Raw genomic sequence first — 7,660 nt, forward strand, 5'->3', positions numbered from 1 at the left:
CCTTAGTGTTTCCTTACAAATCTTTGGTTGTGCGAGTTTTGGCTCACACATACAGCTTAGTACCCATACAATTTTGATAGATTAATCAGTACTTAAACTTCTTAAACTTGGTAAATCAATACCCTAACAACGTTTTTGTGGCCAATTCATACATTGAATTTCCCTCTGTTAGTCAACCCCGTTAATTTTCAAACAGAGTCTGAGTCGGATGCCACGGTGGATGCCTGTTGGAAGGAAATCAAATACGATGTCGTTTAAGTAATAATTTGTGGGAAAAAATTTATAGCAAAACGACAGCGTCATTGTTTCAGTTTTACACCGGATACCTTTCTGTCCTACAGGCACACCTCGACACATATTGACAGTAAAACCTGCAGATTTTGAAATAAAAATTGAAATCTTCGATTTTCTGAAAACGTTTGAAATCTTTGATGTTCTTCCCCAATTTGGTGTTTCAAGTTGACAAAGAAAAGGGACGAAGAAGCCGAAAGAAGACATATGTATGGTTTTTTTATATGTATAATAAATTCAAAAGACATCGTTTTGTCAAACAAAATTCTCAAACATTATAATATAAACGACGTCTTATTTGATTTCGTTCCAACACAGCATCCACCATTGCATCCGACTCAGACTATGTTTGTAAATTAACATGATTGACTAACAGAGAGAAAGTCAATGTATGAATTGGCCACAAAAAAAGTGTTGGAATATTGATTTACCAAGTTTAAGAAATTCGGGTACTGATTAACCTAACAAAATTGTATGGATACTAAACAGTACTAGTCCACAATATTGAGGTACTTATCAGCCTTTTTCCCGTTTTTTATATGAATGCTGGTTAACACATTATATAGTTGTAATGTTTTGTTATTTTGTAATGAATATTTTAGCATAATGGTAACACACTCTATACAGACTGCTTCAGACCGTGGCTCGAATCTGCTGGTGTAGCTGTAAAAGAAGAGATAAGAGAAAAGTCGATTCTCACATATAGAAAACATAACCGAACTCATTTCTTCTTCTTTCTGTTATCCTATTTCTTCTTATCCTCTCTCTTCTTCTGTCTATTGTTCTGATTTCTTCTGTTTGTTGTCCTCTTTTTTCTTATATATCCTCTCTTTTCTTCTGTCTATTGTTCTGCTTGCTTTTTCTGTTGCACTTCCTCTTTTTTTTCTGTTGCTTCTCTCTCCTGTTTACTCTTCTCTGTTTGAGCCTCTCGTTTTAATCTGGTCTCAACCATTCCACCTAGTTGGTTTAGTGCCTCTTTATGTATTTCAAGCTTGTTTACCTTAGGTTATTTATCTTCTTCAAGGTTAACTCGTCCTACAAGCTCAACTGTTTATTATTTGAACATTCACATATAATCCAACCAATATAAAACTATCACTACAATACAACAAAAAATTTGTACTAATGATGCCCAAATATTGTCAGTGGCGGAGCCACTTGAATTAAGTCGGGGGTGAATAATGAACTTTTAAAAATTGGTGTAATTTATCAAATCCTAATAGTAGTGTCCCCACTCATAAAATCATATACACTCCTAATCATTTATTTATACTCTTAATGAAAAAAAATTCTGGCTCCGCCACTGAATATTGTTATATAAAATTAGGCGCATAAAGTTGGTGCTTCATAGTAAAACGGTGCGATTCGATCTCCATCATAGAGTTAACTTGTTAGCGTTTGGAGTTTAAATTGCATGATACAAAATGTTGGGTTTTAAAATATATAAAAAACCAGTTGGGGCTCTTTAATACACCTCATTTTTTCTTGGTTTTTTTTAAGATAAATTCTCAAACCTTTAATTTTTTTTTCAAAATTTCATCGAGATTTATGTGTAAAAATCAAATTCTCTATAGTTCAGAGTGTGTTTTGATCTCTGGCAGAAAGTTAGTCTTGTTACACTCTGAGATTTGATTTACGTTAATATTTTAAATATATAAAATATTGAGTTATTAGATACACCTTATTTTTTCTGGATTTTTAGGTGATATATTTTTTTGCAATTTTTCATACTAACCACACTTCCTTTTGAGCTTTGCCATATATCTTGAGGCAAATGAATTGTTGTACTGTACCCGTGCCTTTTCGCCGAATGAGAGCTAATATCTATCAATCTATCATATGTGCTCATTATTTTCATGGCCATACAATCCAAACAGACCATAAGATCTTTAAAAGTGAATCAACGATTGAACAATATCTTGACTGCTATATCTAATAAATAGTGAAATAACAATATAATAAAATGAATTATCTAACAAAACACTTGTTGAATCGGAGAATAATCAAAAACTGCTAGAAAACTGGTTTTACTACAAATTGTTATATTTCTAGCACGTTCAAATATAATAATTTTATTTCAAGTGGGTGTGGTCGAGTGGTTGTTGGGTTGTGTAGAATGTTATCCCATTTCACCTGGTTTCAATCCCAAAACACACTTATTTGGATGGACCAAAGGTCCATATAGTTTACTTGTAGTTCGATAACAGACGATCCGATTACCCCTATCATTAGTCGGCAAACATTTCAAACTCGGGACAGGCAGTGTAGTAATCCATTGGATCTCATAAATCTTATGGTCCGTTGACTCGAGCTTGCTCAAAACTCATAGTGTCTGTTGAACCGATGAATCAGGACAATCAATCTATATTATAATACTTTGGTGCATTCCTACCAAGACCGATCGGATCAGCTGATAGGATTTATCAAAAAAAATATAATATATAACAATTTTTTGGAAAATATGAACAAGCAAAACTTGATAAAGGTTGAGCAATATGGTAAAAACAAATAGTGGGATATTAAATAAGATATTCTTCTATTTTCTTTCCTTCTCTGGTTTGGGCTAAACAGCATTTAGGTTTTTTTTTTAATTATTTTGCGGTAAATATTTTGTTAAGAAATTCCATCTTCTGGAAATAGAACACCGACTTCTGATACAAAAACACAAAAGCATTAATGTTTTTAGTCAACTCTAGAGTTTCCACGGTAAATATTTAACAGTCGTTTAAATTTGGTTTAGACAAGTGAAAAGCCCAAATATATTTTAGGTCTCAGAAACCAAAAAACAAACAAAAGCAAAAACAAAAAGAACATGGAACTAAAAAAAGAGGCTTTGTGCTTTTGATCTTCCTCCTCCGACTTCTCCTGGTTTTTTCTTCGTTTCTCAGTTTTGACTAATCTTCTATGATTGTCTGAGACAACAAAAGATTCTCCAACGGTCATTTCTCTCGTCCTTCCAAGGTTAGAAAAAACTTGCGCTTCATTTAGTTTTTTTTTTTTCTTTAGTCTGCTTCTGATTCATCTTCATGGAATTCTTCGTCTTTGGGTGTTTCCCCCTTTTAAAAAATTTTAAAATCCGAAGTTCTGGGAAATTGAATGCTGCTGTAAAAAATTTCTATAAAAATTTATCAAAAATGGAAATTTTCTATAAAAAATTTCTCTTAATTTCCTCTAAAAAACCACTGTGAATCTGGTTGTCCCAAATACGCAAACATTTTGGTACTTTTTCATGAAATCTGCTCTAAAACCTCAATGTGAGCTCCCTCATTTCTTCTTTTTACCCTGTGAATCTGTGATTATGTAGTGTCGAGTGACTCGAGTTTCAACTTTCAAGTTTTCTCAAGCAGTTTGCTTTTGTGGGTTCTTTGTTTAAAGACAAAGACTTTGAAGCTTTTTTTGCAATTGAGAACGCCGTATTTGGGAGATAAGCTTCTGAATTTCTCTGATCGGTTTTCCTCATTCCAGATTTGTAACTATGAAATCGAAAAAATCACTCCTTTTGATGAATTCTGCTCTAAAACCCAAGTGAGTTCTTTAATTTCTTCTTTTTGATCCTGTGATTCTGTAATGTCGAGTTTCAAGTTTTCTCTAGCAATTTGCGTTTGTGGGCTCTTTATTTAAAAACAGAGACTTTGAAACTTGTTTGCAATTGAAAACGCCTATTTTTGTTGTGATAAACTTCTGCATTTCTCTGATCGGTTTTACTCATTCCAGATCTGTCACAATGAAATTGAAAAAATTACTCCTTTTGATGAATTCTGCTCTAAAACCCAAGTGAGTTTCCTCATTTCTTCTTTTTGATCATGTGATTGGCCTTGTTTGTTTGTCCAGTCAGATGGATCATCTGAATGAAGATGACAACTGATGTTTGTTTTAGTGCTTGAAAACATCTTCATTCAGATTAATCATTTGAATGAGTGTTTAAAATTGTGAATAAAAATTAAAACTCATCCAACTGTTCTAAATTGGATCATTTGAATGAATTAGGCTCAGCTAAAAATAAAAAGACCAAAATACCCCTGCAGCAAACTAGATCTAAATCGAGAATTCTCCGACTCTCACCTCTCACGACTCTCGTCTTTTCGTTTTCACTCCGGCAATTCTTCTCTCCGGCGAGCTGGTTCTTCTCTCCGGCGAGCTGGTTCTTCTTTCTGGCGAGCTGGTTCTTCTCTCCGGCGAGCTTGTCCTTCTCTCCGACGAGATTGTTCTTCTCTCCGACGAGCTGGTTCTTCTCCGACGGCTTCTTAAACAGGCAAGCTTCTCCTCTCTATTTTCTTCAGTTTTTTTTAAGCTCTTAGTTATTACAGACATCGATTGAGGATGAATTTCGACTTGTTACTAGATTTTACTCTTCTGGGTTTTGTTGCAGTTGGGTTTTAGTGTTCTGGATTTTAGTCTTCTGGGTTTTGTTGTATCGACGGCTTCTGGATTTTAGTCTTTTACAGCTCTTAGCTTTTACTAGATTTCAACTTGTTATATAGATGCATTTGGTTTTGCTGTAGCTTCTCGTGTCTAGTGTAGATTTTGTTTGTGTTTGTTCATCTTCTGATCCTGTTTGGTGTTTGTTCATCACTTGTTGATTTGGTACTTATGTCTTCTTCACTTGTTGATTCATGCTTCTCTATATCCTCTTCCTGCAACTCTGTTTCTTTTTCTTGTTCATTTGGTGAACAAGAATCAAGGATTTTTTCATTTAGAATTTGATTGAATCATGCTTCTCTATATTAGCGATTGTTGATTTCGTTAGAGTAAAGAATTATCAATTAAAGTTTGTAGATCTGAAAAAAGGTTCTCCCTTTATTGTTTGAGTTATATCACGAGTCTCACTAGCTTTTGAAGATGCAAATTTTAAGCTGCATTTGCTCATAAATCTGTTCCTCTACAAGTTATATGTTTTCACAAGTTATATGTTCTCACTGTAACTATCTGTTTTCCTTTCACTTCTAAGTTCAACAAAGAAGCCTTACCGATACAAGCCAAGAACTGTTGCTCTCAGAGAGATTCGCCAATTCCAGAAGAGCACAAAACTTCTAATTCCAGCTGCTAGTTTTATTAGAGAAGTTAGTTTCTCGTTTTCTCTCTTTTCTTTTGCTTTCCAGTCGTAATTAGCTGCACATCACACAACACCATAAAAAATGCAATGAACTTGATTAGTCATAATTCTAGTACTTGTTATCAACATGGATATTGTCTGAACGTTAATGTATGTTTTCTTTTTGTGCTTTTCACGTTTTCATGCTTGTATTGATGATGGCAAAATATCTGTTTTCTGAACTTTGATCATATCACAGCTTAATCGGCCCTAATTTTTTCACAGTTGGCTGGCACTTCATCAGAAAAACAATGACATCCATTGCTGGTACTGATGTGAGTATCTTCTTCTCAACTCATTTGTTTATAATGAAAATGTTCATCGTTTGTGTGTTGTTTTGTTCTTCCATGTTCTGTGTTGTTTTGTTCTTCCATGTTCTGTGTTGTTTTGTTCTAAGAATCTTGCTTGAAGGTGAATCGTTTTGTTCCCTGTTGTGTGTTTCTTGTTGTTCTAAGAACCTTGCTTGGAGTGATGAGCAAACCCGTTTCTATCTTCAACTAAGAGTTGATGAGAAACTTAAAAGGAAATATAAGAAAAGACAAAGTGAATGATGTTGCAAGACAGTCCATTATAGACAAGTTTGCTGAGACTTTTGGTGAAAGGCATCCATGGAGGAAATTCGGCATTAAGTATACTACTTGTAAGAAGCAGTATGAATCCTTTAGGAAGCTGACTCACAACAGAACAGGGCTTGGATACCATTCAAATGGGTCCATTGATATGTCTGAAGACTGGTGGAATGAGAGGTGTAAGGTACTGGTTGTCATGAGCAGATACCAGTCATGAGCAGATACCAGTCAAGCACACTTCAAGAGATCATAGATCACATGGAGAACACTTTTCATCAGCCAGACTCACTGACCCTGCCCATGAGAATCGATCTTACGTGTAATGCTCTCGAACAGTTATTGAAAGATGAAATTGTAGATATAGAAAATAAACAGCAAAAGTATGAAAATGGATGTAAAGCATTGGCTGAGCTTCAAACTACAAAAATGCTTCAGGACGACACCAACATTGAAGCGAAGCTAAGAAAAGCAGAAATTATGATTCGAAAGATGAACAAGGGCAAAACCCGTCACCATATAGCTAATGCTAGTAATGTACTCAAACTGGAAGGAAGCTTATTCGTTAGAGAATCAATTGACGCTGCAGGAAGGGCAGCAAAAGTGTATATTCGGGAAAAAGGTAATGGAAATGCCGAATTTGAAGCCAAAATTCTCAAGCTCGCTAACAGCATCTATTGGTGCATGTGCTACATAACTTTTAGGGATTACAAGGAAATTACCAATCCCGATCACGCTGCAACAATTGTAGCTACAGCAGCATTGTCTCCGATCACTCTTGGCTTAACATATATTAAGCCAACAAGCCTAAACCTCTTACGAGAAATGTGGAATTATGTTTACACTACGTTGTCTACACCAGGAGGAGCTGCATACGAACTCTATACCAATGATTGGTGGTGGTTTCTTCTTGAATCTCTGAATAACTAGTATTTGGACTATGTTGCTTTTATCTTCCTGAATCTCCAGTACTTGTAGTTGATCAGTTTTTGTCTTCTCTTTATGTTCCTAAACTATTGGAAGGCACTGTGTATTGAACTTATTATCGTTGGTCTTGTTATTTCTGTGTTTCCCCATTAGCTAGATTATAATCACCCTCTATCAGCCATAAACAATGATGTTTTGTCTCCCGAACCCCATATCTATAATGTTCGTGAAGAGTCTCGAGGACCTACGTACCTCAGGTTCCACGGTTGTAGATTCTACAACTCTTCGCAAATCTAATTGATGTTCTTCCTCAGAATTTGCATCAACCACCTGTGTAACTCCAACTTCTTCAGGTTGTACTTTACTCCCACTATTTCTCTTAGAAAGAAATTTTCTCTCCAAAAAGACACATCTTCGAGTAACAAACATTTTGTTCTTCAACAGGGTTGTAAGTGTTCGAAACTTTGGTTTCCTTGGGATAACCAACGAAGTATCATTTAATCATATTTGGGTCCAAGCTTATCGATGATCAAACGTTTGAACAATCTTCACAACCCCTAATTTTCGGAAAAGACAGATTAGGAACCTTTCCAGTCCATATCTCATATGGATCTTCGCTACTGATTTTGATGGGACATCTGTTTAGGCGTAGACACGGACGTTTTCAAGAGCATATCTCCCTAAAGGATAATGAGAGGATCTGGTATGACTCAACATTGATCGAACCATATCCAATAAAGTTCGAAGTACTTCTCCACAGACACTCCAATCAATTTGTGGCGGT

At 35.3% G+C, this 7,660-nt stretch overlaps 1 protein-coding gene across 1 annotated transcript in view; it reads left to right on the forward strand.

Moving 5' to 3' along the window:
• Positions 1–5,234: 5,234 nt before the first annotated feature.
• Positions 5,235–7,660, forward strand: part of LOC112084616 — a 6,349-nt gene continuing 3,923 nt past the window's right edge. Inside the window, exons 1-2 of the mRNA XM_024153851.1 lie at positions 5,235–5,351; positions 5,609–5,658. The gene's annotated coding sequence lies outside the window, so the exon portion shown is untranslated. The remainder of the gene's footprint in view (positions 5,352–5,608; positions 5,659–7,660) is intronic.

The sequence above is a fragment of the Eutrema salsugineum genome, unplaced genomic scaffold (assembly GCF_000478725.1).
Source record: "Eutrema salsugineum unplaced genomic scaffold, Eutsalg1_0 scaffold_4, whole genome shotgun sequence".
Classification (NCBI taxonomy): Eukaryota; Viridiplantae; Streptophyta; class Magnoliopsida; order Brassicales; family Brassicaceae; genus Eutrema; species Eutrema salsugineum.